Here is a 20010-nt window from a genome sequence, read left to right as displayed (position 1 = left end):
CTCATCCACATTCTTCTTCTTTCATTATTTTCCTTTATTTTCCTCAATTCTGAAACTCTCCCCACCCTTCAGATGTTGGTGCACCTAAGTTTTTAACCTTCACTCAATTCCCATTTTATGGTGTAAATGCTCCCAATTTGAAGTGGCATGGATGGTGACAAACCTCAATTTCTGGTCTGGATCTCTCTTCTGATCTCCTCACCCATTTGTCATTAGAATCAAAATGCAGCCCTTTTGAAAACAAGGTCATTCATTCTCATGTTTGTCCATTCCCCTGCTATTGTCTCCTTTTACCTGCCCTTTCTTCTGTTGTTCCAATTTCAAGTTGCTTAGGCTTGAAACCTGAGTTCCTTCCTTAAGTCCTTCTACATCTTTACTGATTGCACTTGGCCATGCATTTTACCTCATATCTCTTTTCTATTTTCCCTTCTCTTTTCAACCAAAATCCTATTCTACCCCCCAGCTTGTGGTACTCAAATTGTTGTATTATACTTCTTTAAATCCCACGCCAGGCTCATCTTTAATCCCTGTTCTGGTGTACCATAAACACGATTTGATTTTTTTTTTAAGTTTTTACTTAAATTCCAGTTACTTAACATACAGTGCAATGTTAGTGTCAGGGGTACAATACAGTGACTCAAGACTTCCCTACAACCCTCAGTGCTCATCACAACAAGTGATAAGCACCGCATTTTAAATATTTGGTTACAGGGCACCTGGGCGGCTCAGTGGTTGAGCGTCTGCCTTTGGCTCAGGTCATGATCCTGAGGTCCGGGGATCGAGTACCACATCAGGCTTCCCACAGGGAGCCTGATTCTCCCACTGCCTGTGTGTGTGTGTGTGTGTGTGTGTGTGTGTGTGTGTCTTTCATGAATAAAGAAATAAAATCTCAAATATCTGGTCAAGGAGTGAGTGAATTAACAGTTTCTTTACTGTTTTTCTACATTTTCTGTCCTCTTCCAACTCCAACCTAAAATCCTTGAGGGAAACTTCCTGCCTGAGAATAAAGTCAATGAATGAAGAGGGCAGGTGACCCTTTACTTCCTAGCCCTGGTTCAAATTCCTAATTGTCACTCCTATCCTTCAGGCCATTCTGAACACTCTCACTGCACTACTCCTTTACCCAAATATGCCAAGTCGTCCGGTAACTCTCTGCCTTTGCAAATGCTCTTCCCTTGGCCTGGATTACCCCCACTTATATGCCTGGTGATCTTCCACTCAGCCTCCAAAGCCTGCCTCACACGGCTCCTGTCTCTGTAGTTTGTCCTGAGTGTCTCCCACCCCCAGTTCCCACAGAGCAGAAGCAATGGCCCTTGGTTCAATACTTGCATCGATCACCATACATGCTTCAGCTGTCACACTTGAATTTCCCATATACTGTAGCTGGTCACTTAAAGCAAGGTTCCTAAAAGCAAGAGTCATGCAGTCATGCTGTGTATGTCTGAATTCCCAGCTCCTAGCATAGTGTCGGCAATGTATAAAGGAATCTAATTCTGCTCCTTTGTTCCTTCACTCCACTGTACAATGTGCTATACATGTAGTTATGAACGAAACAGAAGTTGGTCTTTGCCCTTATGAAGCCTATTGTCTAATGTTGAACTGAATAGCTCTTCATTAAAGGAGTAGGTGAAGATTCAAGGGAAGATTACATATTTGACTCTATAACTTCAAAAATCTCTTCCACTCTAACATTCTATGACCCCATGTCTTACAAGTAAATCAATGGCTAACACTGCCAGCTACTTGGAAATTAAAATAATGTTTAAAATGTATTACCTTGTATTTGTTTAGCATTAAGAGTAGTACTTTTGGAGGTGGCTCAGGTCATGATCCCTGGATCTTGGGATCAGAACCCTACATCAGGCTCCCTGCTCAGTAGGAAGCCTGCTTCTTCCTCTGCCTCTGCCCCTCCCCCTGCTCATGCTTGTGCTCTCTGTCTCTCTGTCTCTCTCTCTCTCTCTGAAATAAATAAATAAAATCTTAAAAAAAGATTTAAAAGAATAGTACTTTTATTCAAAAATATAGGAACTACATTTTTAAGAATCTTCCCCAAAAATGACAAAAAAGTTTAGGAGAATGTCCCAAAGGAACAAAATTAGTTAATAGATTGATTAAGTGGCCAAATCTATAGGCTTTAGAGCAGACATAAGAGATTCATTCTTAGCCTTATCTGCCACACAGGAGCCTTAGTAGTATCCTGAGTATGGATGAAGAATGTACACAGCATGATTCAATAACAAAAAAATAAAATCAATAAAAGTAGAACAGCTTAAATATCACCTGACCCTCACTGAAGCCTATTTGCATTTTTCCTTTCACTTCTCTTCTCTCTCCTCTTACCTGTCCTTGGTCCTAAGACCAAGTTTATTTCCCACACATTGACTGGTTAGACACTCATTTTGATCCCAATAACAACAAAACATATATGCACTCAGTATTCCTTTCTAAAAGAGCTTGTACATGCCAACACTTCAAATAAATCAGCTTTCTCTGTGGCTTCTCAACAACACTGAGTTTGAAACTCTGAAGCATTGGTGGTGGTGGTTTAGAGGGAGTGAATTTTATTAACTGAAACTTACTTTGAAAAGAAGTAGAAGAGTGCTCAAAACTACTGTTCCCATTTTTCTACTCAGCAATTTAAGCCCTCAGAGGCTCCACGCTGTCGGGGTAGCTAGGCATGTAGCCAGAAGAGCATTTTGTTTACCCACTTCAGTTCATTTTCATCACCCCTGCTGACTCTATTGTAATACCCACCTCCACTCTCATCTTATTTGTTGAAAAAGTTGTTATACAAGTGAACTATGGAATGTGTTTTTCTGTGGGATTTAGCATTATATCATTTCATTAGCAAATGTGGCTTTGTGATTTGGCTAATGGATAAAATAGCAACAACAATGAGGTCCTGGGAAGTGGCATCGTTACTGGCTAATCATCCTCAGGACATTGTACGTATAGTAAATCCAGAGAAAGGAACACAGTGTCAATATTGACTATTTTGCTCACTAAGAGAATCTCAGCCTTGCAGATAGAGCTTCCAAAGGAATAACCCCCAGAATAAAATCAAAAATGTAAATGTCTCTTTATTTTTAAAATTCATGATTTATACTACTTATCAAATATTTGAAGGACACAATAATGATTTCTCATTTGACTGGAAATAACACCACTGCTTCTGTGACTGCACAAATATTCTTACTTTCCTTATAGTAATGGGGAATAAGAATAACTCCTAGAACCACTAGTTGCTCTGCTTAGATCTGTAAGTGGAATGAATATATACAGGAATTAAGAAAGCAGAATGACTTTGGAACCTATAGTCTCCATATGATGTTTTCGTTCTTGAGAACAATTCCTGCGTGAGAAAGTTTGAGAGTTACTGTTGTTGTTCCAAGCTTCCTTTTTGTTCTAATCTACCATGGTTTCTTTATACAGAGTGGTACATCATTCTTGAGCCAGGAATATTTCACTGCCCTTAGTTTGCCCGCTGCCTCAAAACACAGTTTTTCACACCATAACCATAATTAAACTCCCCCAGACTGCCATTTGGGATTATGCAATTTTGTCACAACTATGTAGTTATTTATTCGCTATTTTTTTTATTAGACTTTTAACTTACACCTCTTCCTGTAAAAGGTCAAGGACAAGGATTCTCTGAATTTTTCCTTAAAATTCTCACAATGAAATATTTTGATTAGATCTTTTTAGAATTATAGTTAGGAACAATGCAGGAACATGTGTATTAGACCAGGGACTATAATGAAGCCACCATGCCATCCGGACTTATTTACGTTCAACATTCACATCTAAAAATTTAAGAAGATAACTGGCAAATGCATCTCTTTGGGTCGACCATCCTGAGTCCCTGTGGCTTGGCCTATTTGAGAAATTTGTCAAAGAAATGCTATCTCAGACTTTGACACTGAGAAAAGCAAGTATGTTTCCTCCTGATAGCTAACATGAAATGTGATGTAACATATTAGGATTTCGTCTTCACATTGGCAAGCAGAAGCTTTCAGCCATGTTCATACAACTCTCTCTTCCTTTACTGCTTTTCTCATCTTAACCCTGGTTCCAGTGTTTTATTATTGCTTTATTAATTTTGTTATATTTGTCATTTATATGAGCCAACTTTCAGTCCTTCTTCTCGTATGTGAGCTTTATAGAGAAAGCTTATAATCCATTCTGATATAGTTAGGGGATGCAAGGTTAGCAGAACCATCACAAACAGGGAAGCCCTAAAATGATTCAATATGAGAGCTCTCTCAACTCTGAATAAGGAAATAGTGTCTCCAAAATGAGATGTACTGTCCATAGGAAAAGAAAAGTTCACTAATATTTTGTTAATGGTTATAAACAGCAGAGGAATTGCTCTGTGGAAGCTTTTGTTATTTTTATACAAATGATGTGTGTATTAAGTAGGCTTTGATTGAGAAGAAAATGCAAACAAAAAAGATATAAGCCTTTATAAATCTGGGTTAAATAAGGAACTAGCACCCGTCATACCAAGCGACCTGGGTTCTATCCCTTTCTTTAAAGCATGTATTTGCGATGTTTAAAAGAATGTGATTTGGCCTTTAATATCTTGGAATACCTCTATAAGAAGGCACATTACGGTAAAGCCTCACTTACATGCTTTAAAAGCTTAGTGTTTATTTTTTTTAATAGAATGGTCATTATTGGCTCTCATAGAACTTAGAAACAAAAGTAGGAATTAGTCATCTTAAAAATCCTGACCAAATTATTTGTTCAGTGAACAATAAATTGTAAGTTGATGTTCCGAGAGGGCTTATTCCTTAGTTCCCGTGTATTCTCTCGCATTTCCTGCTTTGTTTATAAAGCTAAAAGCAAATTACTTAGGACAGCAGTGTCGAATCATGTCTCTTACCCAAGGCATCTGATTTTAGCGAGTGCTGTGTGTGTTTTAAAAGCCTGTACCTCAACTTAGGCAAATAGAACCTTCGTTTACCATGCTATTCCCATCCTGCTTTTGAAACTTCTGAAAAGCCAGTGCAGAGTAATTGTTTCAGACATCTGCTTAGCATACTTTGAAGTGCATATAAGTTCTTTTTCGGTTTCATTTGAACCCCAGCTGTCTTCACCGAAGTCTATAATCAATCTGAATTAAGTTGTCCTACTTCTTCTAATAAGTCTCTTATTAAGTTCTGCATCAGCCTCTTAGGGAGACTTAAAAGCTAATTCATGTAGAATTGCCATTTTCTACTAATTCATTTGTCAGCTCTCCAAATTTCAACGAAAACAATTGCAAAAAACTATTAATTTGGCTCTTCATAAACAACTTATGTAAGTGTAGTATACATTGGAACTGAGCAAACGATTTAAAACAGTGGGTGGGAGGAAATGAGTTGATGACATTCAACACGCTTTCTTTTTGACTGTTTCAAGATGCCGTCTACATTTAAAGCATAAAGGCTTTTATTTAGTAAGAGAAACATCCTTCTGCTTTTACTTTCATAAATAAGATAATTACTGAGTGAACCTTGCTTAAAGATAGAAAAAGGCTTTAGGACAGTTGGAAAAGGAACGTGGGGTTTTTTATTATTATTGAACTTATTTTAATTTGGACTTCTTTGTATTCTTTTGATGGGCTGTGATAAAAGAAGGAGCTAGAATTGGTTACCATTGTTACTGCATTAAATCAGAGCTGTACAGCTCCTCTTCTGGTCATGGGATATTTAGGAGAACATGGACAATCAAAATGTTCAGTTAGTGAGTTCATTTGACATTATGCTGCTAAGGAAGTATTTAATTAGATATTAAAAATTTCTCCAAAGAATGTCATTCTTCTTCCTATTTGAAAACAACCATATCAAAATCTGATCCTTTAATATGCCAATCCTGTTTACTGAGGATTTACTCCAGAAGCTTTGTTTGTGGCTGGTTATAATTAGGAATCTATTCCTCAAGAGTCTTAGATCATAAAAACTCTTTAAAACAAAAGCTTAAGTAGTAAACTGTCAGCACTAACAGATCTCAAAACTCAGTCATTCATTCATTCATGACGTGGTTAAAACCTATACCTATTATGGAGTGTGAATGTTTAATTTATTTTGTGAATCAAATTGTGTTGCAGATCATATTAATGGCCGCTTAGTTTTCTTCAACATATTATATAGCACCTAGCTGAGGGAGCAAGAATTTGTATTAGCTTGTGCACATGTGTGCGTGTACCACATTAACAAGACATAGCTCGGAAATGTGTGTGTTATTTAACTGACATTCCGTATTTCCTTAGAAAATGAAAGCACACAGCTAATGTCTATTTTCATTCTCCTTGGGAATATACCAAAGTCATAGCAAGTTTAAAGTTCACAACTATGTTACTCTCCTACCCTAAACACAATGAAGAATGATTTGAGAACAAATAACCCAAGGAGTGGGCTCCTGCTGAGTTCCTCTCACACTCGGCAATTACGATTTTCAGAATTATACAGGGAACATTGGCACCAGTATTATGCCTTACACAACCTTACATTAACTAAGTTAAACAATGGCATTGAATCATTGTTTTGGTAAACCAGTTCTCTGGGTATCACGGGAACACAGGTGTTTACAATACTAATATAACCCTATCATTTGAAGATGGTTAACTTTTTCATAATGAGAAGAGTAATTTTTGTAGTAAGATTATTTTATACTGAAATAATATTTTCAGTTATATTTTACACAGTGCTTCTCAACTTCTTCTACTTCTCCTCTCCTAATGGCCAAGGAGTTGAAGCCTGGTATCTTCCCCTCCCACCTGCTTGCCTCCTTTTACCATGAGCATAGTGTTCCTTTGATATTTCTTGTTTTATTTTTACATATCATGTCAGTTTTGTGATCTTCTCCATTATGTGTTTGTTGTGTTTTAATACAAAAGTGTTCTTCTCCAAAATCTTAGGTGAAATGAATCCCCCAGTACATTTACCCATGGGTATGAAAGCATAATTTGAGAAGCATTATATGAAAAAATGCCCAATTTGTGCAGGCTTCATCTTTTTCCATCAGCTTCTTTCTTTTATGTACACATACACAAAGAGTAGATCCTTGCCATTTCACATTTATCTTTTGCAGTTTTATCTGATCACTGTGACCCACAAGGTCCATGACTTAAAGCTCTTTGTAATTTGGAACACGTATTCTTTGAGGCTTCTGTGCTGCAGTCAATTAACTAATGACTTAACTTATGTTATAGGTCACGTTCCCTGGAAACAGACCCTGAGAACAGGGGTCTGGGTGCACATTGATTTATAGACAGTCTGCTTTCAGAAGAAGCCTGTATGGGAGTTAGGGACGCATAATAAGGGAGAAGAGCCATGCAAGTATGCCATCTCCAGCAAAATCTAGTTCTGTGTCCTGATCCACACAGAGAGTGCTGAAGTATAAACCTCACAACAGAGTTGTCTTTCACACCCCAGCTAATTGCTGGAGGTGGCTGGCAGTGCGCCAGTAAATATGTACCAGTTAGCTCTGAGGTAGAGTGAACACTAATTTGTAGCATTTTCCGATTCTGGTGTCCATACTCCCACCATGGCAGATTCAGGCCACCAGCATGCTCTCACTGAATGCAAAATTAGGAAGAGAAGCATACAATGGACTCTTGGGCTCTGCTCCATCATACCACGGGCTGTGGCCCACCACTGGAGACATAAGTTACCTCCTGAGCAAGGTGTGTTACCTCCTGGCCCAGGGCCTCCCATTAGCAGAGGTCAGCTTTCTGAAGAAGCGAAGCAGCTATGAGATGTTGGTGGCCATTAGTCACTGCAGGTGAGGGACAGATGCCCAAACCAGGGAAAGTGTCTCCAACAACTGGCCAGTGGCCCTAGTAAGCCACTCATCCTTCACATCTCAACATGGCCTTTTTAATGCTATTTCATTCTTGCACATGCAATAATTTTCTAGAAGTGATGAAGATTTTCTTTCTTCATGAAAAAGCCACCCTTCCTTTGCCTGTCTCCCTTAGGTACTTATTGGAATTGATAATGAAAGAGTTAATGAAAAGATCTAAGAAAGTGATCATTGTTAGTAAGAAAATGGCTTCATAAGTTGACTTGGGCTTAATAGTTATATAATCTATAAATATCTGAATTGATCAGGTATCTGTGCATTTAGAGATTTGAGTTATTGAGACATAGTCATTGAGAATGTCAAGAATTTTCTATGGCAGTGGTTCTCACTTTGTTGGGCATCAGAATCTCCTGGAGGGCTTGTGGAAACCCATATTGGTGAACCCCTGCCCCAGAGCTTCTAATTCAGGGGTTCTGGAACAAGGATGAGAACTTGCATTTCCAACCAGTTTCCTGGTGATGGTCATGCTCTTGATCCAGGAACACTTTGAGAACCACCATTCCATTGTGAAGCTGTATATATATATACATATATATTTTGTTTATTTTTAATAATTCATCAATTATTCAATAATTCTTCCATAAATATATCACTTATTACTTCTTTTATATTTATCAACATCCAGAACATTTCATTTAAAAATGAATGCAGGCACTTGGCCTTCTGTGAGAGTGATTGATAGCTTAGGTAGGGAGCATAGTTCTACTCGGAAACCTTGAAATGAATAATGGCCTACTCTTTCCGAGTCTCTCTTGTGAAAGACATTCGCGATTATTTATTCCAATTTTCCTATTGGTATTTTACTGCCACTCATACAATATGGGGGCTGATTTAGATGACTTGGAGGTAAACTTGCTTTCCCACTACTGATACTTTAAAATTAAGATATTTAGCTACGTAACTTTTCATCTTGGCTATGTGTTTTCACACTTACCAATGACAACAATTAAATTTAAAAATTCTTCTCAGACCCTGTCCCTCTCCTTCTGCCCCTCCCAACTCATGCTCTCTCTGTCTCTCTCTCTCTCTAAAATAAATAAATCTTGGGAAAAAATTCTCAGAATTTCCTGCTCAACATACTGAGTATAAGCAAGTACTTTACCAAGTTTCTGATATTGAAGACCTTCAGAATACTTGAGACTATTCAAGTTTTTAAAATTAAAACCTGCTTGTTAGATACAAATACTGGGTAGCTAGCTTACCCAGGAGTTCCTACATTTTATAACTTGTCACTCTACTGAGGCTCTGCTTTCAAGGTAGAAAGGTATATGTGCAGAGAAATGGAGACAGATGTGGAGTGACACTGAAAGAGCAACTGAGAGGAAGTAGGAAGTAGTCTGAACTGCAGTGACTGCCAAGAAGGGGTTTTTTTTTCCCCAGAGGGGTTCCAGAATCAGCCTATGAAATGCCTGTGAAAAAAATTCACTGCTGTGGTATGGAGTGAGTGGTTTATGTAGGAAGAATCATGGGATAAATATAATAGAAACAAATGTCTTTAAAAAGCTTTGGTGTTAAACAAGAAACATTCAAACAAACTTTCCCCTTTATTTTGGGTTCCTGATGGGCATAGGGGCAGGGGTTACATTAAAAGTAATTTGGTTAATGTTCAATGTAAAATTGAAATAACTATGTATAAACCCACTCAAGTCAAGTATACATTAAATAATTGAGTTAACTGAATTAGGCAGAGTAGGGGCACATTGATTTTCAATGTTTCTAAAAATTGGTCCACATATCATTGTTATGTTTTTGTTTGTAAACTTCAATATTTATTAAGTTTCCACAGTGTGTTCAGTCCTGAAATGTCAAACTCTCTTAACCAGAATGAGGCTGGAGAATCTAACACTAAGACAGATTTCTATTTCCTTTTAAAGAATTCATTTTTATGGTGAATTTTTTTTTCTTCATGCAGCTAAGAGCCTGCTGGTTCTGTTTCAAAGCACACATGTTTTTAGAAGTCTTATTCCCTGGGATTCCACAGTATTATGGACTCAGTGGGCTAATTTAGAACTTTTTCCTATCAGATATTCAAATCCTATTATCGTGATCTTAACATGGCATTAAACAAGTTAGTGAAGAGAATAAGGTCAATTTATCAGCCATATATGCCAAAGTATAGCAATTAATTAAATAGAAACTCAAGTGAATGTGGGAAATAAGCAGTATATATTGGTTTGTTTTTTAGAACCAATGACAAACCAATACTGAACTTCATCTTACTTACTTATTTTTCTACTTTAAAACATTTTAACCCAATTTGGAATCTATATATTGTTGTGAACTTAAATCCTGTTAGATCTTAATTAACTGATTCTCATTTAATTGCCCTGTGCTTTAAGGCTTCTGTGTGTCCCAAGGACAAGTAGGCCACATGCAACAACATTTCACCTACTTCCCCACTACTTGTCATTTGGCTGTTAGCCTCAACATATTTCTGGCAGGAATAGGGCTAAAGCCAGAGAATGGTTCATTGTTTTCAACCTACACAAGCCCCAGTACTAGAATGGCCACAAGGGTTATCCAATATAATGGTAACTTTTGTGCATCCAGCAAAGCATAAAATTAAAAGAAATATAAGCTAAATAAATGAGCATAAATTCCATTGATCCTTTGGCTCACACAGGGAATAAAATATTACCTTTGGAAAAACTCTGACATTTTGTTATAAAGGTTGAAAGAAGACATTTTCAAGGTTGTCTCAGTGTTAAAATTGCCTGGGGGTTGGGGTTGAGTGTCAGCTGCAAGATGGGTCTTAATGAAATCTGACCCACTTTGACTTTCAAAAAAATCTTGAATTCTTAGTGAAAAGATTTTTTTTTCAGATGTTAAAGCCTTTTTTCAACTGAAATAGTATTCTCCTTTAAATAATCGATACAGAATCACTCACACAGATATTTGAGTATACTAAGTCATACTCCTTTTTTGAAAAAGAAAAAAAATCTATTACTATTAAAGTGTGATGTCTTTGTTACTTGAATACTAATCACTTTTTTTTAAAGCTAGGTTTGGCCAATGACTTTGAGGTTTTTTTTTTTTTTTGAAATAACATTTAAGGACGTGGATTAGACAGCTTGACACTTAGACACATTTGTGTAAGTAGTAATTTATTCATCATTCACATGTACTTAAATGGACATTATCATGATAGCAGTTGTCAGAACAGAACACAAGTGATGAATTTAGATATTATTTTAAGATGTGATGAGAAAAAGGGATCCCTGGGTGGCGCAGCGGTTTAGCGCCTGCCTTTGGCCCGGGGCGCGATCCTGGAGAACCGGGATCGAGTCCACGTCGGGCTCCCGGTGCATGGAGCCTGCTTCTCCCTCTGCCTGTGTCTCTGTCTCTCTCTCTCTCTCTCTCTCTGTGTGACTATCATAAATAAATTTAAAAAAATTTTTTTAAAAAAGATGTGATGAGAAAAGTCAGAGGAATATCTTAAAAGTGAAAACTTTCAATAATATGGTGAAAAACAGGAAAAACTGAATCAACTCTTGGTTCCACTTAAGACGCTAAATCTTTTGCACACACATATATACATTGAGATAAAAATAATAGCCACTTGGATGCCTGGGTGGCTCAGTCATTTAAGCGTCCAACTCTTGATTTCAGCTCAGGTCATGATCTCGGAGTTGTGGGATCAAGTCCCTTGTCAGGCTCCATGCTCAGCACAGAGTCTGCTTGTCCCTCTCCCACCCCATATGTCCCTATCTTTCTCTCTCTCTCTCTCTCTCTCTCTCTCTCTCTCTCTCTCTCTCTCTCTCTCCCCCTCCCTCTCCTCCCCTCTAAAATAAATAAATAAAGCCTTCAAAAATAATAATAATAGTGGTCACTAATATGTCTGGAGGGAAAACAGCATGGCTTGCAAGTAAATACATAAGACTTTCTTTTTAGCCTAAGGGTATAATTAAATGAAGAGGAACTATCATAAAAAATTTACCAATCTAACTTTTAGACATGCTGTTGCATCGATTTTAATAAAGAAAATCCATTTTATGTTCATTTCATTTGACTTGAAGCAGTCAAATATCTTATTCCTTTGTTGTTCCACTTGTAGGAAAGAAAAGTATTTTTGGAAAGACTAATTCAGGAGCTACAATAATCTGAAAAGAAAAGTAGATAGTCTAGGGCATTTTACATTCTTTTCAGCCCTCTTCCATTTAATGATTCTTATCTCAGCTCTTCGAAAATTTATATTCATCTCTGGCTCAGTTCTGTTTTTGTATTTCTAAGTTGATAACAATATATTGAATGGAAAATCAATTCAGCAAAAATTCATTTTGTTTCAGAAGTGAATGCCTTCCCTGTGCAACTAAAATTACATAATCATGCCCAGTATAAAGCAAACTAGGTGTAGCATTGTGCACAGGTAACCTCACAACCTTAGATTCCTCTATTAATTATTATTCATACACACCAAGGTAGCTTAATTTGTCTTAACAGAAAAAAAGAACCTCTTGGGAACTACTACATACAAGACCATACCTTACTTTGTCCTGCATTTGTGTGGTCGAAAGTGTGGCATTTGGTAGCTATGGGTAGGTTTTGGCTTGGGATTCGTTTCTTTATAAGCCTATATAATAACAATCATCATTTAAATTATAACCATTGAGTGCTTGGAACATTCCCTGGCATAAATAGGTGCTCAATAATAATTTTTGGAGTGAGTGAATAAATAAACTTGCACAAAAACACAGGACAAAATGGTCTCTTTCAGATATGTAAGACCTGTAAAAATTATTTTACAGATGACTTGCCACCCCATTTGCCACCATTCTAATTCAAGCCATTGTTACAGACAATTCAAATTGTCTGTCCCGAATCTACACTCATTTTCACTCTTTTCTCCTTTCTGAAGTGACCACAGGCTTACACTGGCCTACTTGAGATTTTCCAGATGAGTACACCACACCCAGAAGAATGTGACCTTTCTGTCATTCCCACCTTATCTACCCAGGGTGTCACTCAGGACCTGCCTCAGCCTCCTTTGAACTTTGCAAACCCTGTTGGCATAACTTCACATAGCATGATTACACTGTTCTTTCCATAACCCACTAAACTGTGTATCTCTGGTCATGAATGTGGGTCTGTCACAAGTTCTGTTTTCCCAGTGCGTAGTACATGTATACATAGTATGTATATGCATAGTACATAGTGGTATAAAATAAGTGTTTTCAACTGAGTAGTAAAGAAATCTAACTAAAAGAGTTGCTGGGAATATGCCAATTGCTCATTGCATAAACCTTCATTATCTGCCCTGCAAAGGCCAACTCATTCATACCCACCACAGCCTGGCTCCAGGAACACGCCCACCAGGGGTGCCTGAGTAGCTCAGTCAGCTGATCCTCAGATTTTTATTTCAGCTCAGGTCATGATCTCAGGGTCCTGGGATCCAGCCCCAGGCTCTGTACTGAGCTAAGCACGGAGTCTGCTTGAGATTCTCTCTCCCTCTGCTCCTTCCCTCACTTATGCACTTTCTGTCTGTCTGTCTGTCTGTCTCTCTCTCTCTCTCTGCCCTGTCTCTCTCAAATAAATCAATAAATAAAGTCTTTAAAAAAAACCCTCCATGATGAGTCTTCCACAATGACCCTGTACATCATGCTTCACTTATTAAAGACTATTTGTCCCACTCCAAACACATTAAGCTTTCCTACTTCTTACCCTTCATTCAAGCTCTGAACAAGTATCTTTTCTCCTCTTACCATGCTTCCTCTTGCTTTATCAGTTTTATGTCTAGTTCAAGGAAACCTTACAAAGCTACATGATAGAGGAGGAAAGAGAGAAGTCCCCCCTCTACCTCAGGGGAGTCTTAGAAGTTGGCCCCAGGGTCCAGCTACCTGAGAAAGGATCTGAGTCTGTGGCTCTCAGGTATGAGCTTACTACCTGCTGCTTTGTAGACTCTCCCTGGACCAGACCAACTAAGACCTTGCATGACATTGTTTTCCTCATGTTGCCTGATGCAATGACAATGCTTAACTGATTGTAGGTGGGGTAAAAGAAGGAGAAATAGACCCAAAATTCTCATTCATTTTCGCAATAGTCCTCGGGTGTCCGTGTCCCTATCCCCCTCTTACACAGGAGGAAATGCATGCAAATATTTGTAAATGGACTTTTTTCCTAATAGAAAACCCCAAATGTGAGAGGGAAGTGGAGAGAGAGAGACAAAGACAGAGAGAGAGAGACAAAGAGAGTCAAGAGAGTGAGAGAAACACCAATTTAGCAATAGAGCCCAGGTTGGATTTCAGCCCCGTCTGTCCTCTTGGGCTGAACACTCAGCAACCTCACATGGAGACCCTGGGATGTAGCTTTTTCTCTTTTCCTATATAAATATCCTTAACATTTTTATTCAGCCTTGCCAAAATGCCCTCCAGAAGACTATGCCAAGGTGTATCACCACCAGCAGAACATATTTTCCTTAAATAGATTACTTCTCCCTTTTTCCCACTTGTGCACTTTTATGAAAACTCTCTGATTTAAGGCACCAAAAGCTAGAATGTTAGGTTCTTGCTCAGAGGCTTAGAGGCATGTCAGAAATTAGCACGTACTCCAACATAAAATAAATCGAGTTATAGGTCTAAAGAATTCAGTTATGGAACCTGAAGGAATAAGCTGGCTCTTTTACTTAGGCATTTGGTGTCAAATTTTTTAGGCAACTGTGTTTATGAAGCAATTTGAGAAGAGCTATTGGTCTGAAGTATTAGTAATTAATGCAAAAAGGCCTAATGCTCTTGACTGTTTATTTTTTAATACAAATGTATTGAGGGGTTATCACGTGCTGGATTCAGGCATACCCTGATGAAAAAAAATGATACAGAATTGCCTTAATGAAGATTAGGGTCCTGGGATGGCACAGATGATGAATTCATAAATAGGCAAATATATGCGCACTTTGAAATTGCCATCTAGGCTAAGAAGGAGAGGTGCCGAGGGGGAGAAAAACAGAGAGCTCCCTTTAAACAGAGAAACCAAGGATGGGCTGGTACTCACGGTCACATGAAGTGAGATCTGAGGTTTATGAATAAAAGCCAGCTGGGTAGAGAGTAAAAATGTGAGAGAACAGCACACACCAAGGGTCTTGTCAAGAATAGGTTTGGTGAGTTCTAGGAACACAGCATCTTCCACGTTCTTATTAAAAAGGCCACTTCTCAAGCCTACCCTGGACCTCCTGAATCAAAAACACTGGGGACAAAGGGTCCTCGGGGGGCTCAGTCAGTTAAGCAGCTAAGCATCCGAATCTTGGTTTCCGCTCAGATCATGATCTCAGGGTTGTGAGATCCAGCCGTGTGTCGGGCTCCACGCTCAGCACAGAGTCTGATTCAAATTCTCTCTTGCTCTCCCTCCGCCCACTTCTCAAATAAGTAATCTATAAATAAACAAACAAACAAACAAACACTGGGGACGAGACCCTGCAGGCTCTTGGTTAACAAACCCTCCGGGTGATGATGATGCATGCTGCTATTTGAGAGTCACTGCCTAACAGGGATGTGTGAGCCATGTAGGGAAAAGTGAAAGCAAGACAGGGGCAGTGATTGATAGTAGTAAATGTGGGCACAGACCGTGAACATTTTAGACTGTCAGGGACGTTCACAAACCCAAAACACCTGTTAAAACTGTAAACCCTAAGCTATCTAACAAGAACCCGTGAGTTTGAATATCAATGTCCTTGTGGCTGATATTTTTAATGGCTTATGAATTATTACTTATTTTTAAAGAAGTAAACAGATTTCACTAACTGACATTTTGCTTGATGTTTTGGCACATATAATTAAAATTTCTTAGATAGAAAATATTGGCATTTCTTCTGTTTCCTTAGAAGCCTAAAAGCAGGGCTTGCTTAAGGGATTTATTTATACTCATTAGAGACCTTTTTATTTTAATTGTGCCTATTTTGCATTTAGCTTCTGCAGAACACTTGTGAACTACCTTCTTATTTGTTTTAACTATGTCTTTTGAAAGCTGTGGAAAACTTGAAATGTTTTAGGGTTTTGTTTTTGTGGTTTGTTTGCTTCTTTTTTTCTGTGAAGAGAAAATAATTAGCAGTCACAGTTAGGATTACAGAAACAAGTTTCCAAGGAAATTAGAGTCACGAGATGAGTACAACTTGTTCTTATAAGTAAAAACCTGTCCTCCATGAGCACTTCTGTCTTGTTACTCATTTCCAATTTATATCTGTGAAGGCAAAATGAACAACATGCATTGAAAAAGAAGATAGACACTATTAGTGTGGTAGAGCTGTAATTCAGCTTTTATTTTCAGAACCTTGAGGTTATGAGCTTCAGAGTGAAGCCATGTCTGGAAAGATGATGAATTATGATGGATGCAAATAAGAAAGTGTTAAAAAAAAGAATTTATGCTTTTGTGTTCAGGTATGCGTTCTTTTTCAATAAAACGAAGAGAAACTAGAGATCAGTTTTCAGGAAAATGTGAGGATTCTTTATAGGAAAAACATAGCAGTTAATTGCTATGCTTTGAGTGCCACAAATTTGGAAGTGTGGGTGACCCTGAGGGGAAACCGTAGCTAAAATATAATTACTGACAATTGTTTGATAAATAAAAGCCCAGAATTTCTTCATGCTACAAACTTCGTATTATTTTCCTAAAATCTGGGTTGGTGTTTGTTTGTTTGTTTTTTTTTTAATTTAACCTCCCTCTAAGTCATCCTGATTATGCTACATCTAGGTCATTAGTTCTGAGTCTGTTTCATTATTTATGTCCTTATTCTGTTTGCTGGTCAAAAGTGATTGTGCCCAACTATGAAAATGTACAAGAGTTGCCCTGAAAGCTGAATGCAAGGAAGACAATGAAAAGAAACAGCATAATGTTTTGCCTTCGGGCTATCACAATAAAAACCAATGCTGGAATGGAATGCAGCCGCATCTCTATTTAAAAAAAAATACGTGTTTCAATGGCATAATTTATTGTCAAGAATGTCTACCAGAGGCAAAAGTGATACGAAAGGCAGAGGGATGGACTCAGTAGTCTGCAGTCTACCCCTTCTGTCTTAGCTCTACACAGTCCCTCAGCATTGGATGGAAATCAAGGAGTTAATATTATGGAAAGGGCGGCCACTCTCCATTTTGTTGGAGATCTACAGGACAGTTAGTAATGAGAATTCACACATGAGAAGCCTCTTGTTAAAAAAAAAAAAAAAAGAGTGTCTGACCTCTGAAGTCCAAGGGTAAAGGAAATTGGGGGACTGGATGAAGTTCGCCTATGTGGTAGATACTGTTCGCACCCCAGCCAGATTCCTTCACTAAGCTGGTGTGCTCATCCCCCAGCAACTCTGAGAGTTGGCTGCTAAAAGACTCATAGTCACATCCTGTTCCAGAAAACCTCCCTCAGGCAAAAGGAAGCCACTTTGCCTGGGAAATTACACTACCCCTTCTCCCCTAAGACTGCTGGGGGCAGCTGGTGGCTGATACCCAATTGATGTTGGAGTAGAAAAGGACAGCCCCTTTGTCTCAAGATGGAACTGACTATGATATAATTTGTGCTCCAGAGCTTTTCATGGGATCAAGCTGATGTTGGGCTCCAACTGAGACCACATCCTTACTTAGATTTTCTGTCCCATCCACCTGCTTCTCTCACTTAAGATCTCTCAGACTCTGCTTCTCCAAAACCCAGCCTAAGTCAGTAGGTATCTGAGACAAATGCTGAACCTTCCTCCTGGGCACCACACCAGGAAGTGAACCAACCAGAGTGCAGAGCCAAGAATTACAGTTAACAATGGAAGTCTCCAAGCCTGATGCATTTCAGGAAAGGCTTTCCTACATCTCGTCTTGTGTTTCTTTGTCTTTGGTCCAATGACATTTGAGCAGCTCATGTCCCCCTGGGTATTTTAGAAGCTCTAGCAGGCCTCTGATCCTCTGGGCCAAGCAGTGTATGGTCCTTGACCCTCTTGGCCCGATTAGCCATCCAGAAATGCAGAAGCTGCCAACAGCTGGGCTGTACCTACCCCCAGATCTTGGGTAACCGGGTTCTAGGAAGCCTTCCCTGAGCCTCCTGTAGGAGTTCCAATAACAGGAATCAAGATCTGTGTTTACAGGACATGATTTCCAGTTCCTCCCCCTTGCCTTCTCACTACTAACCCAGCGTGAAAAACCCTGGGACTTTTCCTAATGCCTCCTTTTTTTAGACCGTTTTCCAGGGGTTTTGGTTCTCAAACATTTGTTCAATAAGGCTCCACTGTAGAGAGAAATGCAGTTAGCCACTATTTCATCTTTTAAGTAGTATTTGTGTTGTAATTTTCTTTGCACAGCATCTATAGCCTGAGAATGGCCTTTCACCCTCAGACCTGATTAATTGTGAATATCCTGTATGTGACATGGGACTTCTAGGAATTAGTAGGTTAAGGTTTCAGCAAGAATGTTTAATATCCCTAAGAAGGGAAGTTTTTCATATCATCAGTAGCCCCATTTATATATATATATATATATATATATATGTAAATAAAATCCTTTATATATGTGTGAGCATGTGATACGTGTCATGTCACACAATTTATAAATAAACTCCTAGGTGGCATTGCTAATTCTCATGTCCCAGAATCTCTTCCCCTCCTTGTCTGCTTGTGCAGCTACTCCAAATGTGCTCTTCCTTGGATTGTCCTGGACTTCCACCACTGACTCCCCTATTTTCTCTCCACCTACGAGCTTCACCTTGCTTCACTTCCTTCCCAATCCAGTTTTAGATTCTATGGTATATTTTTCAATCACATTCCAGCTAAAATTTGAACTCCCGTGTCCCTGAGAAAGAGACACCTGACATGACCCCAAACCTAGGTCAGCCGCTTTCTCCATGCTTGCAAGGAACACTGCTGGAGAAGGAGAAAATGGGGCAAATGGTCAAGATTTTTTTTAAAAAATGTTGGTCCTGGGCCTCCGATGGACCCTCAACACCATCTGGCAACCTCTCTGGTTTCTTAGGTCAACTTCTGTCACCATCTCTGTCATACCTAATTCAAATGTTCCCACTTGCCCTGAACTCATGTTTTCATTCAATGAGTATTTGTTCAACACCGATTTTATGCCAGGTCTGTTGCTTCATATTTCATAGAGGAATTGGAGGCCCTCAAAGTACAAGTCCCTTGACTTGTTTTTTCTAATCCTTTAAATCGACCTTCTGCGCCCAGCAACATAGTCCCTTAACTATCAAGCCAAAGCTTCTCCCTCCAAAAACAATGTTTCCTTGTTAATAAAAAATTCCTTTCTTTTGTTGCAATGTGGTTGATGACTAACATCCTAAATCTATATTCGAACAAATCTTTAACTACATAAGGATAAGCAACGATCTGACAGCCAATTTAATTTCATAAAAAGAAGAAAAACTTGACATATCAGACTTATATATCATTCTAAATCAGTACTTTTATATCTATAATCAGACAACATTTAATGGAGTGAAAATTTTGCCGACATGAAACTAGTCATAATAAAATTAGACTTGGTTTGCTCTTTCATGGAGAACATATTCCAGATGTTTAAATGATTCAAAGAAAACCCACAGTATAATGGCTCCCTTCAATGTTTTCTCACTCACTGCTTCCAAACTAGAATAAAATCTAATGAAATCCCGGTAGCATTTAAATAGCACAGGATATTGTTCAGAGTTAACTACTTTTTTGACATTTCATGTTCAGTGTTTAATCATTTAAACATATATTTCTATGTATAATATTACAGGCTCTAATATTTGAAAGATAGTCAAACACAATGTTACATCCACTTAAATGACACAGTACTTGTACTTTGTAGTCTTTACATAGTGTGGTGTCTTGCGATTCAGTGTTTAGGGAGCCATACTGCTTACTAGGTAAGCTTCTAGGCATTGTCAGTCTACAACAGCAGGGAGCCATCCTCAGGGTAAGAGCTGCCACCAGAACCTAGGGCAAATGCCAATGTGGAGACTGACTTGAATGCTCTCCCACCTCTTTTGTCTTTTCCTCTTTTCTACCACCAGTTACTTTGTGGTAACTGTTCTCGAGGGCTTAGTGCCCTCGTGATGATTTCTAGCTGGCTAGAGTTCTTCATTCTGCTCAGGCCCATCATGATATCTCCCCTGCATGAAACTTCACACCAGATGATCACTTTACCAACTGATCTCCCCGCTCCACAGTCAAAGCTTCCATTTATCCTAACAGAAATGTAATCCAGATTAAACTAAACA

At 38.6% G+C, this 20010-nt stretch overlaps 1 protein-coding gene across 8 annotated transcripts in view; it reads left to right on the top strand.

Annotated features, from left to right (window-relative positions):
• Nucleotides 1–20010, top strand: part of DMD (dystrophin) — a 2039779-nt gene that overhangs the window by 1703607 nt on the left and 316162 nt on the right. The window lies entirely within an intron of this gene.

The sequence above is a fragment of the Nyctereutes procyonoides genome, unplaced genomic scaffold (assembly GCF_905146905.1).
Source record: "Nyctereutes procyonoides isolate TBG_1078 unplaced genomic scaffold, NYPRO_anot_genome, whole genome shotgun sequence".
NCBI classification, from domain to species: domain Eukaryota; kingdom Metazoa; phylum Chordata; class Mammalia; order Carnivora; family Canidae; genus Nyctereutes; species Nyctereutes procyonoides.
Note: the sequence above shows the minus strand (reverse complement) of the source record. Positions and strands in the feature narration are given on the sequence as shown.